The 15308-nt window shown below is 42.4% G+C and overlaps 1 protein-coding gene across 6 annotated transcripts in view; it reads left to right on the plus strand.

The window, feature by feature from the left end:
- Positions 1-15308, plus strand: part of PLCB4 (phospholipase C beta 4) — a 424450-nt gene that overhangs the window by 256005 nt on the left and 153137 nt on the right. The gene's annotated exons all lie outside the window — the stretch shown is intronic.

Below are 15308 nucleotides of genomic sequence, written 5' to 3' on the forward strand. Positions count from 1 at the left end.
TTCGTCAGAAAATTAAAAATGGAACTACCCAGGGCGCCTGGGTGGCTCAGTCGGTTAAGCATCCGACTTCAGCTCAGGTCACGATCTACGATCTCGCGGTCCGTGAGTTCGCGCCCCACATCGGGCTCTGGGCTGATGGCTCAGAGCCTGCTTCAGAATCTGTGTCTCCCTCTCTCTCTGCCCCTCCCCCATTCATGCTCTGTCTCTGTCTCAAAAATAAATAAAAATTAAAAAAAAAATTAAAAAAAAATGGAACTACCCTATGACCCAGTAATTGTACTACGAGGTATTTGTCCAAAGGATACAAAAATGCTGATTCGAAGGGGCACGTGCGCTCTGGTGTTTATAGCAGTGCTACCCACAATAGCGAAATTATGGGAAGAGCCCAAATGTCCATCCACTGACGAATGGATAAAGGAGATGCGGTTTATGTATACAATGGAGTGTTACTCAAAAAGAATGAAACCTTGCCATTTGCAAAAAGTAGATGGAACTAGAGTGTATTATGCTAAGTGAAATTAGAGAAAGACAAATATCATATGATTTCACTCATGTGTGGAATTTAAGATACAAAACAGATGAACATAGGGGAAGGGAAGCAAAAACAAGATAAAAATGGAGACAAACGTCTCTTAAATACAGAGAAGAAATTGACCGTTGCTGGAGGGGAGGTAGATGGGGGGATGGGCTAAATGGGTGATGGGCATTAAGGAGGGCACTTGTTGGGATGAGCACTGGGTGTTACATGTAAGTGATGAATCACTAGATTCTATTCCTGAAATCATTATTACACTATATGTTAACTAACTTGGGTTTAAATTTTTTTTAAGTAAAAAAAAAAAAAGAATTAGTTCCTCTTGAAGTTGATGAAATGTATGTGGTGGCTAATTGTGCTGGCCCACTCAGTGGTTCAGATTGTCAGGGCTTTTCATAAGGTCTGTGGGCTGGCGTGACTGTACTTGTTGACTTGGTTTTTCCAAACCATGTATCATAATATCCTCTAGATTTATACATGGTTGCTTTGTAAGTAAACAAAGTTGAGAAAGGCAAAGGATTGGCCCCAATGTGGTTACTCTTCCTAGTATTGAATTAAAATATTGAAGTGACAGCTATATGTATGACAAAATTTACTCCTTCCCAGAAGGAACAGCTAACCACATTCTGCTATAAGAAGAAACAAAATATTCTGCCACCTGGAGGCAACCACTACTAATTCTGGGCAGTTTTCTTTGTCTTTTTCCTATTTCTTTCTCTTTAATCTTTTGAAAATCTAAATCAGAACTTGTTATTGCTGTGTTTCAGATGCTTCCATGATTCCCTGTTGTGGAATAAAGCGAAATACAAGGCCGTCCTTAATCTGGCTCCCACTTCATTCTACAGACTTGTTTCCCACCAGTTTCCTACACACACTCTCTGTGTTAGCCATAAAAATCCCCTGGCGATTCCAAGATACTTTTCTGTTACATGCTTTGTGCATGCTGTTCCTTTTTCCAAAATGCACTTGTTCCTCCTAGTTTGGTAAACTCCTCCTCATCCTTCAAAACCCAGTTGAGAAATCTCTACTTCTTTGATACCTTCCTTGAGCCATTGAATAAGAATTGGTAACTCCTTTTTGTTACCACTAAACCTACCTACCCTTGCACACTATACACTGCATTCACATTTTATTTACTGTTTTTATGTCTCCTATTGTACTCTGAGTTTCTTGAGGTCAAAGACCACACTTTACTTATCTTGCTGTCTCTGGGGTCTACTAGGACACGTGCAACTGCCAAACTCACTGTAGATGTAGCGTTACAAAGGATTTGAGTTAGAAGTGGTTCCAGCGCAGTCTGGTTTTGTTGTTTGTTCCTTTTCTTGATAAGTGAAATGGTGAGGGTACTTGATAATCTTGAAGATCTGTGTGGGGACCTGAGCCTCAACAGATTGAAAATATTAGGATAAATCGTATGACATTTTTCATCTTTTAATAAAAAAAAATGACCCGTGTCAACAGTTTGATGGAGTTCAAGCTTAATACAAAGTAAGTTACTGCAATTGGCTACTTGTTTCTACTTTATTCAGTGTGGCCAAGGAAACCCAGGACTGGCTTAGACACATTTACAGGTGCTTCTCCCAAGTAAACCACGTCTAGATCGGGGACTAGAGTCACTAAGATAATAGCCATTGTCCTCTCTTTCTTTTTTATTTTTTTAATTTTTTAAAATTTGTTTATTTTCAAAGAGAGTGTGAGTGGGGGAGGGGCAGAGAGCGTCCCAGGCAGGGTCCACACTGCCAGCGCAGCCCAGTTTGAGGCCTAAACTCACAAACTGTGAGATCATGACCTACGCCAAAGTCAAGAGTCAGACGCTTAACCGACTGAGCCACCCAGGCACCCCACCATTGCCCTTTCTTATGAACTGGTAGGACTTCACTCCCTGAATACACCAGAGTGTCCCAAAGATTGGCAGTTTCCGAAGGCAGCACCTCAAGCACTGGAAACCTTTAGGATTATTTAAATACACTGCGTGGCTTCTAATAATTCAGAGAAGGTCATTTTGAAGAGATTAAATGTAACCACTGGCTGAGTATCTTGACTACTGTCATATAAGCAGAAACATATTGGAGAAAAAAAGTACTATTTTTTACACTTTTTTGACCGAAATGTGGTTTGATGAACTAGAGGTTCATTATCGCTTGAATTATTTTTATTTCTCGGGGTGATTTGCTTTGGTTATTAATCATCACCTCTCACTCATACTTAGGAAATACTGATTACCTGGGCTTCTAAAGGCATTTGCTTTTCACCCGGGTCCCTCTGAAAATCTTGAACACGTATTGAATACAATCTTGCTCAGCTTTCAACATTAAGTGATATCAAGATTTTCAGCAAAAAAAAAGTTTCAATAAAGCAAATGCCTCTCTTCATAACATATCAAACAAGAAAGCCACAGTACTTCGAGTTGGACTGTAGCCACTTTTTTATTACTGTTTCCCAGTCTTGTAAGATTCAGTTCTTTGGAGCCACGACCACCAAAATATTGAAGGCAACAAAGTGCAAGCAGAAAAGGTTCGTTTCCACAGTGAGTGTGAACAGCAGTGAGAAACAGCAGCTGATAGCAAGTGGGAGGAACAGAAACTGGAGAAAACACAGCCCAAGCGCCCCAAAGACGTCATAGCAAAGGGACCGTTTATGAAGGGACATAAATGCCTTTAGCACCATATGACAACTAACATTATCATAATGGCCTGAAGGAGCAGCCAAATATTAAATGACGTTCCACATGCTTGTTTAAAGAAGGCAGGAGAGTCTGTCAAGCTGTGGGTGAACCCTCCCTAGGTCAGAAAAAAAGCAGCGTCAACTGGTGACGATTTTTAAAGTACGTGTTATTTTGCCAATAAGTGTAATCAGCGCAACTGCATTTAAGCATTATTGTATTATTTCTGTGTTTCTTTGGAGGTGGGCAAAATTGTTAGAGACACAGCAGCCTGCACGGTAGCCTCTTACTGTATCCCTGTGCCATTTCTACATCTGTTTTTTAAATTTTTTTTGCATTTATTTATTTTTGAGAAACAGAGTGAGACAAAGTGAGAGTGGAGGAGAGGCAGAGAGGGAGACACAGGCTCCAAAGCAGGCTCCAGGCTCTGAGCTGTCAGCACAGAGCCTGATGCGGGGCTCGAACCCACGAACCGTGAGATCACGACCTGAGACGAAGTCGGACGCTTAACCAACTGAGCCACCCAGGCGCCCCTCTACATCTGTTTTTTATGTAACTTTACTTATAAGCTACTTAAATGCAAAATAGATTTTGTGTCCTAAGGGATGCTTATTATTAAATCTTTAAAGCAGATTTCAAAAAAAAAGTTAAAAAAAACCAAAGCAGTGATTTTTCTATTGCCAAAGAGAGAAATAGCAATACTTTTTAGAACACGTGTGACCCAAATGTCTCTAACTCAGTCTCCTGACTTTCCTTTAATAACCTGTTAAAAGGCTGAAGACCCCCATCCCCCTGGCTATGCCAGGCCCTCCCCAGTCTTTCCTAGAATTCCTACATGCTTGCATACTCTTGGTGATGACTCCTACCCTCAGTGCCTTCTTACCTCTCTGTTCTCAGGACTGTTCCCTGCTCTGGTTTATTTCACTCTCTAAATCCTTTGCATATATCATCAAATCCCAAGAATCTTTCATTTAAGATTTGGTGGTAGCCGAGGAGGACTGGACCCACAACAGGGCACACTTCAAGATTAAACGTCAGAGATCATGCTCAACAAACTTCATTAGCCAACCTGGCCAGATAGTGTTTCCCATGGTCTTCTCCTTTTGCCCCCCTTTTCCACTAAGATACATGTTCCTGTTTCTCTAATTTTCTTTTTTTTTTCTTTTATTTGAGAGAGTGTGGATGAGCAGGGGAGGGGCGCAGAGAGGGAGAGAGAGAGAGAGAGAGAGAGAGAGAGAGAGAATCTCAGGCTCCATGCTCCATGCAAGCCCAATTTGGGACTTGATCCCACAACCCTGGGATCCTGACCTGAACTGGAATCAAGAGTCAGATGCTCAACCGACTAAACTACCCAGGGACCCCTCTTTTCTTTTTTAATCTCTCCCTCAGAGTCCTTTTCTAATTTATCTACTTCCTCTTTTCCACATGCCTCTTCCCCAAATTAAAAAAAAAAAAAAAAAAAAAAAATTTCTCCCTCTCAAGCCAAACAAGCAAAACAGAAAATTTTAGTCCTTTCTCTCCCTGAACAGTTTGGAAGTGAGAGTTTGAGGTAAAAAGGGAGCCAGAGTCTTTTGAGACCTTCACGTTTGTATGACTTTGAAGGGCAATGAATGTACTTAAAATTTAAAAGAGCGTTATCCTGAAGAATATCTTGTTGCCCTTCTAGCTGAGTGGTCACCAACAGAGCTTTGCATGACAGACGGGGTCGATATCTGTGTTGCCCATTCCCAAGTGTGGCTGTCCAGCACTTCAGATGTGGCTGGTGAGGGGTGCCTGGGTGGCTGTTGGTTAAGCCTCTAACTTCAGCTCAGGTCATAATCTCACAGCTTGTGGGTTCGAGCCCCACGTCGGGCTCTGTGCTCACAGCTCAGGGCCTGGAGGCTGCTTCAGATTTTGTGTGTGTCTCTCTCTCTGCCTCTCCCCTGCTTGTGCTCTGTGTCTGTCTCTGTCTCTCAAAAAGTAAACATTAAAAAAAATTGTTTTTAAATGTGGCTGGTGGGATTGAGAGAACTGGGTTTTTAATTACTTTTAATTAAAACATACTTAACTCCACGTGGCCAGTGCCTATGTTATTGAACAGCATGGTTCTAGACCACAAGCTCAAACTACAACCAGAGTTTAAAATACCGTCCTCCTTTCCCAACACACAGAAAGAGTTCTGCTCTCACTTCCTTGGAATCTACAGTTTACTTCAGCCATTTCTTCTTGATGGCAGCCAGAGCAGAGATTTAAGTGTTTTATACATGACTCACCTCAGGCCCGACCCTTCCCACATCAGAGATCCCCTGGTGGGGGCCACCCCTTTTTCTCACCCATGGGACTTTATTGTAACTGAAGCAAGGAGCCCTGGTGGAGTGTCTTTTTATGGCAAAACCTTGGTCTTTATACTAGCTCCTTCCCCTTTCTCCCTCCAGCCCCTCCCCTAACACACACACATATGGAATCTGCCAGGATAAGGGAAACCATTGCTGCAGTTATCAGACCCAGTGGAGTATCAAAGTGCAGAATCAGTACCAACCTAAAGTAGGGCTGAGTGGGACAGGCTGACTTTGGCCTCTTTCCAGGACAGCTCTGAAATCACGTCGAGGGCCATGCAGTGAAACTCCAAAAGGCCCAGGCAGCCTACACACCCCAGGCTGTTCATCAGTGAAGTGAAGAATTTTCCAAATATAATTTTCAAAAAAACTAAAACCACAACCCTCATAGAAAGTATTTTGGCTTCAAGATTTATTTAACCCCTCAATGAGGACACCAGCAGGATGATAAAGCTAGTTCTAAGAGCACTGGAGGTAGAAAATTGTACTGTTAACCCTGAACAACCCGGGGTTTGGGGCAGTGACCCCCATACAGTGAAAAATGCACAACTAACTTTTGCCTCCCCCAAAACTTAACCACTGATAGCCTGCTGCTGACCAGAAGCCTTAATGATAATATAAGGAGTTGATTAATGCATATTTTGTATGTTATATGTATTACCTACTGTATTCTTACAATCAACTAAGCTAGAAAAAAAAAATGTTATTAAGAAAATACTAGGGGGTGCCTGGATGGCTCCGGCTGAACACCTGGACTCCTGATTTCCACTCAGATCATGACCTCATGGTTTGTGAGTTTGAGTCCTGTCTTGGGCTCCACACTAGGAGGTAGCATCATGGAGCCTACTTGGAATTCTCTGTCTCCTTCTCTCTCTGCCCCTTCCCCACTTGCTCTCAAAAGTGAATATTTTTTAAAACTTGAGGCAAACACATTTATAGTACTGTACTGCATTTATTTAAAAAAAAAAATCCACACATAAGTGGACCCATGCTGTTAAAGGTCAACTACGTATAGTCAGGAGAGGAAAGTGGACACAAGTTTTGTCAAGTAGATACAGAACTGGTTACTGTCCTGTGCAGCAATAAAACTAAACTGTAGCGGTTGTCTTTTCTACCAGACACAAATCACATGCATCTCTGTGGAACAGAAAACAATGGCAACTTATCTAGCTTACTCTGCAAAGAATCTGGGCCCTAAAAAATAGTAACTAGTAAGTCGAACAAAAGTACACTGTTCTATAGCAATAAATCCTCCTTGGTTAGGCCTCTTAGACAGTGCTCTCTTCAGTGTCCAGAGGATATATAGCCATTTTTTGTCTTATTCCCAGGTTCTGGATCATTTAAAATGAATTGTACCCACAGGGCCAGGGTATTAGCCTCAAAAAGTAGACAGCAGAATTTTGTGTATTACTTGTATTTGCAGTGAGTGATAAAATTGCACTTCTTTAAACTCCACTTCATGTGAATGAATTCCCCGTTCCTAAACATTATGAGGAAATGTTTTTGTTGTTGTTACTGAGTTTTTTTTTTTTTAATTTTTTTGTTGTTATTTTTGAGACAGAGACAGAGTGTGAGTGGGGGAGGGGCAGAGAGAGAGAGAGAGAGAGAGAGAGAGAGAGAGAGAGAGAGGGAGGGGGAGGGGGAGAGGGAGACACAGAATCCGAAGCAGGCTCCAGACTCTGAGCTGTCAGCACAGAGCTCAATGTGGGAATTGAACTCACGGACTACGAGATCATGACCTGAGCTAAAGTTGGACACTCAACCAACTAAGCCACCCAGGCATCCCTGATTTTGGTGATTTTTAGGGAGGGTGCTTTTTAGTCCTTACAGTAGAAGTTTCTTCCATGATGAGCATTCACTAGGTGCTCTACAAAGGGTGTTATGGTCTAAACGCTGTTGAACAAACGGTTGTTTCATTTAAGCCCAGAAGAACCCTGTTGTTAGGTCTGTCTCTAGCCTCCTTTTACAGATTGCAGAACCAAGGCTTGCAGTGGTTAAACCTCTCACCCCGGTGCCATAGCCAATCACAGCTGAGCAGAAAGATTCCATGTGCTAGCCTGCAGTGGTTCTCAAAGTGTGGTCCCTGATCAGCAGCACATGGAACCCTTGCTAGAAATGCAAATTATCAGGCCCCACCCCAGACCTACCAAATCAGAAACAGAATCAGACCTACAGAATCAGAGAGTGGGCTCCAGCAATCCTTGTTTTCAGAGCTCTCTGGGGTGATTCTGATGATGTAGCTCAAGTTTGAGAACCATGAGGCATAGCACGTCAAAGAGTTCTAGACTTCCTTGGAAAGAAAAAAAAAAATGAATGCATTTAAAGTTGTTTGCAGCTAATCTCCCCCAACCAAATGATGCAGTTAAAGAGGGGAAACCATTCAGGAAAAGAAACTTTTCTTTTTCCAGAGGAGTTCAACATAATAGATTTTATTTCCCTTTCAGTGTGCCAAGCACAGTGCTAAGCACTTGACCTCAGTCATCTCTTTAAACCCTCAGTTGGTGGTAAGGATTAAGTGGGATTGTTTCTCACATTACACAGATGAGGAAAGAGAAGCCTAAATTAGTTAAGGAGTGGCCTACTATTCAATGTGTAGTGACTGATGGAGCCTGTCCCCAGAACTGATTGATAAAGAGAACACATGTGAATCACAGCTACCTGTCCCATGACTTGGGACCTTGAAATGGCTGCCATGTGCAAATGATGGCATTCAAAATATGGCACGTTAGTGCACTGAGTGTTTTAACCTGAGGGAGTTTGAGAAAATAGCAAGTGCCCTCCTTTGACCTGGAAGAAGGAAGCATCCTTATCTCCAAAGACAAAGGTACTCCGAGAAGAATCTGAACAAACAGGCCTTTCTTAAGATCCCCCAGTTTACTACACTTAACCTCATACTCCTTGACCTATCATATTTCTACATGACCGTCCACACTATTCATCATACCTAATACAGAAATACTCAGATTTAACCGTTTTTTCCGGTCTTCATTTTCTTATGCAGACTCCCATGTCTCGTGTTAAAAAAAAAAAAAAATTCATCTGAGTAAATGTGAAGATCAAATTGGCTTTGTTCAACAATTCATGAATTCATCTAAGCATCCAGCAAACAGGAAGGGGCTCTGTTGATCTGCAGGAAGGGAAAGGTTTTTTAAAGCAAAGAGGAAACAGAAAACGGGACTTACTAGTGAAGAATGCATTGTTTTAGGCAAAGTTGCCCTCCTGAGGGGACGGAGGGGATCTATCAGTGGACTACATACTAGTGCTGACCAGAAAACCCCAGGCTGGCTGGTTACAGGTCACATTACTTAGGGAGACTGAAATTGCAGTAAGGTCAGGCATTAAGTCTTGGTTTTCTGACATGGGGTCTTAATGTAAGTGACTCCACTTGGGGCATATGGTTTTCTTTTTAATCATACATATAACTTATAGTAAATAAATGTGTATGTTCTTCTTTTGCTAATCTGTCTTTGTCAGTTAAATTTTCAGACCCAGCCAGGGACCCTAAGAGGATTAAGGAAAATTTTTTTCTTCCCCTACACAGTTTTTTGAAGATATGTATGATTTTTAAATATTTATATACATACACACATATATATGTATATGTATGTGTGAATATAGATGTATATATACGTACATATGTATATATACACACACACATGTATATATGAAAGCTATTTAAGTCTTTTAGTAACCTATGTGCTGTATGTATCTCAGACCATAATTATTTACATTACTACATCCAGGAGTTCTTAATTTGATTCTTTTAAGGAGATGAGGATGGAAAGAATTTATTTTTCAGATATTTGCCCCTCCCAGCAGATAAGTGCCTCATTAGTGCTCCTCAGAACACTAATACCTCTACCTTATAGTCAATAAGTACCCGCCTATAGAAAAGTATTAATCAGGACTTCTTTAGACTTTAGTTTTTTGGGGAAAAAAAAACCAACTAGGTACAATGTACTCTATGGAAGGAACATAATATTTTCTTTCAACCAATGAAAATAGACAAGAAATATCCTCAGTAGGGAAGCCTGTCTCAATACTTAATATTGATAGATTAATAAACACATGGTTTTTACACTTAGTCTTAAGGCCATAGATAGCAAATAACTGCTCTGAAATGATAGTATGTCCGAAACATGTAATGAAGTGTGTGGGTTGAGCTAATATGGCTTTCCCAGGTGGGAGGCCAACGTGCTCTTTCTACTAAGGATTTCCCTGATGACACTTTGCTGGCTCCTCTCTTCTTCTGTAGATCTTCTTCTCCCAAGTACCTAAAAGGGCGGATGATCCTCTTAACTCTGTGAAATATAAAAAGGAGCCTAGTTTTTGGATACTCCCCCAAGCCAGGTCGCCAGGATATTGTTTGCAAATAAAGAAAGGGTTTGTACTACATGGTATTTAGGGTAAAATCTTTACAAGAGAGCTCTTTCTTGAAAAGTCTGAAATACACATAGTTGGTTAAGGGCATAGGTTTGGAGTTAAACAGAAATTATCTTTAACTTTGGATTTGCTACTCAAAAAATGGCACTATAAGCCAGTCTTAAACCCACTGAGCATTAAGCCACAGCTTCCTTATCTGAAAAGTGGGGATGATAACACCTACCTTGCAGGGCCATTGTGAGAAATAATTAAGAGGAATATTTTTAGAATGTGAGTGAGTGTATACCTGTCTTCTGGTTAAACCTTCAGTGGCTTCCTACCTCATTTCAAATAATTTCCAAATTCCTTCCATAGCTTATAAGCCCCCTATGTGACCTGCCACTTCACTGAGCTGTGGATGTTCCCTGAAAATACCAGGCACATAATCCTCGGGGCCTTTGCACTTGCAGCTCCCTCTCTGGACTGCTCTTCTGTGAGCTCTTTATGCATGCACGCACACGTTCACATACACAGACATTAGCCTTTTAGGTTTTTGGGGGTTTTTTTCCTTCATATTTATCAGTTCTGATAGATTGTTTTTTTGTTCATTGTCAAAATTCCCCCTAGAATATAAGCCATGAGAGCAGATACTTTGTTTTTATTTACTGCTCTATCTCCAGAAGGGAATTCATTCATTAAGCACCTCCAGTGATCCAGTGATCCTTAGCTACACATCTGGGACTCTTTTTTTTTTTTTTCCTATTTTAAGTGGTTCCTAATGTTTAAGGAATTCTAAGGGTACCAAGGAGCTGGAACTGGAGGTCCTTCTGTGGGGGGCTCTGGAGAATGGTTAGCAAGAGGTCCTGTCTGTGGCAGCCGTGGAGGTATGCCACTTACATCTCCTTCCGGGGGACCCTGCCACTAGCTGTGTGTCACCAGATAACCTCTAGCTGCTGCAGCTGCTGATGACATTCATGCTGAGATCCCCAGCCAGTGAGTGACCTGGAAGAGATTCTGGAACCGTTCCTTTTCTGCCCCAGATGAGGCTGGTGGGCAGTCCTTGTTCCAGGGCTTCCATCCACCTGGTGGAGACCCTTCCTCTCGCCCTTCACAGGTCTTAGTTCTGCCTCATGGTTTGAAGGCTCTCCCTGTCTGCTCCTGCCTCCTCTCCCTTATCCCTGACGCAGTTAGCGCTCCCTTCAGTGTAGAATGATGCTAAGCCTTTGGATCTGCAGTTTTCTACAGCTCTCGTCTCACTATAGAATTCTCTGGGTGATAGCAGTGGACTTTGTATACATGTTTCAGTAATTTCTGCACTTTTTGCAGACTGCAAGAAGTGAAAGAGCCAGGATTGGCCCTAAGATCCATTGGGACTGTGTCTTTGAGGCCCAAATATAAGCTGTTTCAGAAGACAAAATGTAAGGGAGTGATATAGCATGCAGCTGGTGTAAAGGCAGGCATTTTTAAAAGCTGAATTACTGAAGTAGGAAATGTGTATATTCAGAGGGAAATTCCATGGAAGTCCTTTGAGGTTCCTTTCCCTTCAATGACTCTGTTCAACTTGGACTACCATCTCCAGATAGCAATAGCTCAAAACATTCTTTCCTCGACCTGCTTCTTCAGATATATGTCTTCTCTGTCACTTTATTTCTAATCATTTGCTCAGTGCAGTTTATAATTCTGGAACAAATTGTGGTTTAATTAGGAGCGTTTTACTGAAAAGGATTTTCCAGCTTGTGGTCATGCTTCAAGCCCATCTGCCAAGAGCACATCTCCTGTTGTTCTTAGAATTTTAGGTGGTGGCCGGGGGTGTGGGGGGGTGTTAGAGAAAAAGTTATTTGGGTACTTGTTGAAGAATGATAGGGCAGACTATGGTCAAGAGATGACTGCCGCGGAGGTTATACACTACTCGGGGAGAGGTTGAGCTCCACTCTGAATACAATGAGGAAGGCGGGGATTTATAGTCAAGGAGCAGGTGGAAGTCACCTGGAGACGGTGGAAGTTGAGGCACCTGATCAGATATCAACGGTGATCGCATCCTGACGGTAGAAGATTCTGGCTAAACCAACTTAGCAGGATTCCAACTAAAATCAATCAATGCAAAGACAGACATGGAAGCCCAAAAGTGGAGGTCTGGCTGGGAAGAAGATGCAGAGGACCCCGCCTAAGGTTTGCTCAAGGAGAGAATCTTTGGTGGCAGGGGAGAGGTATGGGGAGGAAGGGGACATATTTGATTTTAATGTTTGTTGTAAATATTTATTACAAAAGTAGTTCTCTTCCTCCCTGGCTCTGAGTAAGTTTGTCATCTTTAATTTTTCCTTATTTTAATTGCTAAAGTCACTAAGTTTTGACTAACATGACAGTTTTCCTGTCCAAGTAAATTACTTTCAGTGACCACCCACTCCTCCTAAAAGTGTGTTTCGTTGACCTTGTTCTTCCTTCTGCAAGCTAAGATGTAGTGACTGAATATCCTAGGAATAATTGCTTCAAGTGTTCCATGGCAAGAATCAGGGAGCCCGTCCCAGTGTCCTGCCACAACACAAGAGCTCTCTCATAATGTGACATTCCAGATTTGGCTTCAGAATACCCACATCAGAGGTTCTTCAGTGAGGGAGAGGGACAGAGACAGACACAGTCTGGCATCTCACACTGGCAGACCTTAAAAATTTAATCCCAGAGCTTTACGTCTGTATCTGAAAGTAAACGGGAAAGTGGAAATTCACAAATACTGATTCCCATACTTTAAGCAATCAGAAACACGGAGTTTGACTCTCTTATGTGGCCCATCCACTCACATCCTCCCCCGACGCCAATTCAAATCCTACTTGAGCTGACTACAAATTACCACAGCCAAAAATAGGGTCAGAGGCCTTGTTAATAATCACCATCAAGTTAAATTTCAGGGTTTTAAAAGATATATAACTTGAAAAGTCAGGAAAGGTGTTATGCTTTTCCCTTACTGCTTTTCAGTGGCCTTCATCGACTCTTCTAAGCCAGGTCACTTGGAATGTTGAGGATTTTCTTTCTTTCTTTCTTTCTTTCTTTCTTTCTTTCTTTCTTTCTTTCTTTCTTTCTTTCTTTTTCTTTTTTAATTTAAGTAATCTCTACATCCAACATGGGGCTCGAACTCACAACCCTTAGGTGAAGAGTTGTGTACTTTTCTGACTGAGCCAACCAGGTGCCCCGACATTCTTTGTTTCTGAAGAAAGGAAAAAATGAAATGGTTGGGAGAAAAAATGGAAAAAGTGAAATGATTAAAATTTTCCACTTGATATCAGAAAAAGAGTTCACTGTATCTCCATCATTGCTGAAATGAGCAAGTTACATGCTCATGGATGGTTATTGAGGGGGAGACATTTTCATTTCTGTTCCTATATAATTTAGAACAACAGGTCTGGCACCTTGTGCAGCTTTCCAAATAACTTCCTGGATTGCCCTCTCACCATCTGAGAGCACCATCCACCCCGTCAGGGAGGTGCAGGGCAGGGGCTCCTAACCCCAACAGTATCTCCTTGGGTCACTACTCACCAACTGAAGAGGCTAGAAGCTAAAACTGTGTTCTGAGGGCTGAGCCTGTGTGCATGATTTAGCCTGAGGCTGGCTTGTGCGGGGAACAAACATGACCTGACCTCCTTGTGCAAAAAACAAAATTTCACTGAGCCGCGCATGCAGTAGTAATTTACAAACTCTGGGTTTCCTCCATACTTCGGCTCCCAGATTTGCATTCTGGAGCAGTGGAAGTAAGCACACAGTAGTACTATTGCTCATTGTGAAGAGATTCTCTCCGTGCCACCATGGAGATGTGTCTCTGCTGCTTATTATCTGTGTCCTCTTGGGCAACTTGCTAACCTCAGGATCAGTTTACTCATCCATAATGTAGTGATGGTGTATTTACCTCCTTTGTTCTTGGATGATTAATTGTAACTGATAACTGGCAACATTAGTAATAGTTACTGGTACAATGTTATTAACAGTCAAGAAAAATTTACTGGGTTCAGATTATGCCTGAAGCACTCAAATGCCCAGAGGTAGCCTGTGAAATGGGCAGTTGTTACTGGTTGTTCTCCCTGCTTTTGGGGATGAAGAAACAGAGCTCAAATAAGCTTGTAACTGTCCAGCCACATCTGGATCTGGCCTGTCTGATCCTGAAACCAGTGTGAAATGCCCAGTGGTTTCTGATGTCCATGAAATGATTTTTGTACTATTGACACATGTTTCTACCACATCCCAAAGTAAGCTGTGATGCAGAGATGCATACCACTAGATAGGATGAATGGAACAGGGGTTTAGCCTGAAGGGAGGGAAAGAAATACGTGAAGGACTTCAAATTACAGGCAAATTTAGCAGTCAGCCACTCTGTGGACAGCAAAAATGTTCCATAAAGTTGACAAAAGTGAGCTTCAGAGCTGCTACTTGTGATCCTAGTGGCCAAAGCAATGCAGAAAGGCCGTCATGGGACTGTCTGCCGGATCATAAAGGAAGCAACAGATCAGGAAAAACCATTTTACTTGGTACTAGGTCCTAGAAAACACTCTGACGTGATGTACGCAGCTGTGAAAAACACCCCTCCGAAATAACCTGTTAATAAGTACCGTCTGTGCAGCTTGGGGATTCACAGGGAGGCCTCAAGACATACTGTAATAAAACCTAAAAAGTTTCCAGCACCTTCTAACCCTAGTGATGGTTAGTGGTATTCAGTGACAAGAAGAGCGGAGCCTCCAGATAGGACTGCTGAACAGTTACCTGGGCCCAGCCCTGACAATGGCACCCTCCCTTCTGGGCCTCAGAGCAGGTACGATTCAAATGTGTGCTTTGGTGGAGCCAGCAATCCCAGCTCTGCCCTGTCAGCTATTCTGTACTGGACCAGACGCTTCATTGCTGTGTCTTGACAGCCTCCTTTATAACATAGGAGTAAGAATAGTACCCTCCTCGTAGGAATGGTGGGAGGTGAATAAGGCAATGTGTCTGAAGTGCACGTAGCATCGCCTGGCGCTCAGTAAGCATATCTGCTAGTAAAAGCTGGCTCAGGGGCACAGAGGCAGTACTCTGTGTATTTGGTGCCACAGACGCCTTGGGGGTTGCTTATCAACATACCGAAACTGTATATATCCATCTTGGTTTCTGGTTGAGCATTAGATAGGCGGAGCAAAGGTTTATATTCAGTTTAAACAGTTTAACCTAGTAGGGACAGCTGTCTAAAGAATCAAAGGCCGGGGCGCCTGGGTGGCGCAGTCGGTTAAGCGTCCGACTTCAGTTCAGGTCACGATCTCGCGGTCCGTGAGTTCGAGCCCCGCGTCAGGCTCTGGGCTGATGGCTCGGAGCCTGGAGCCTGTTTCCGATTCTGTGTCTCCCTCTCTCTCTGCCCCTCCCCCGTTCATGCTCTGTCTCTCTCTGTCCCAAAAATAAAAATAAACGTTGAAAAAAAAAATATTAA

Source organism: Lynx canadensis, chromosome A3 (genome assembly GCF_007474595.2).
Source record: "Lynx canadensis isolate LIC74 chromosome A3, mLynCan4.pri.v2, whole genome shotgun sequence".
Classification (NCBI taxonomy): domain Eukaryota; kingdom Metazoa; phylum Chordata; class Mammalia; order Carnivora; family Felidae; genus Lynx; species Lynx canadensis.